Source organism: Bombyx mandarina, chromosome 26 (assembly GCF_030267445.1).
Source record: "Bombyx mandarina strain Sakado chromosome 26, ASM3026744v2".
In the NCBI taxonomy this organism is placed as follows: Eukaryota; Metazoa; Arthropoda; class Insecta; order Lepidoptera; family Bombycidae; genus Bombyx; species Bombyx mandarina.
The window spans coordinates 7,990,986-7,991,220 of record NC_143232.1 but is presented as its reverse complement, the minus strand read 5'-3'; positions in this window follow the sequence as shown (position 1 = coordinate 7,991,220).

Below are 235 nucleotides of genomic sequence, written 5' to 3'. Positions count from 1 at the left end.
ATTAAAAACAACGATTTGTTGATGCTAATTTCAAATAAAACGGGTCGTTAATTACAAAGAAAAATGTCTTGTATTAAGAAATATCGCTTACCTAAGCCTTCTTTCAAATATCTTATCAATTATAGCTGAAAATGTTTATATGTACGATACAAACCTTCATAAAAAAAGAAATAAACCAAAGAGAATATATTTCATCCGTCTGTCAAAATGACATAAACGTCACAAATACCGCCAT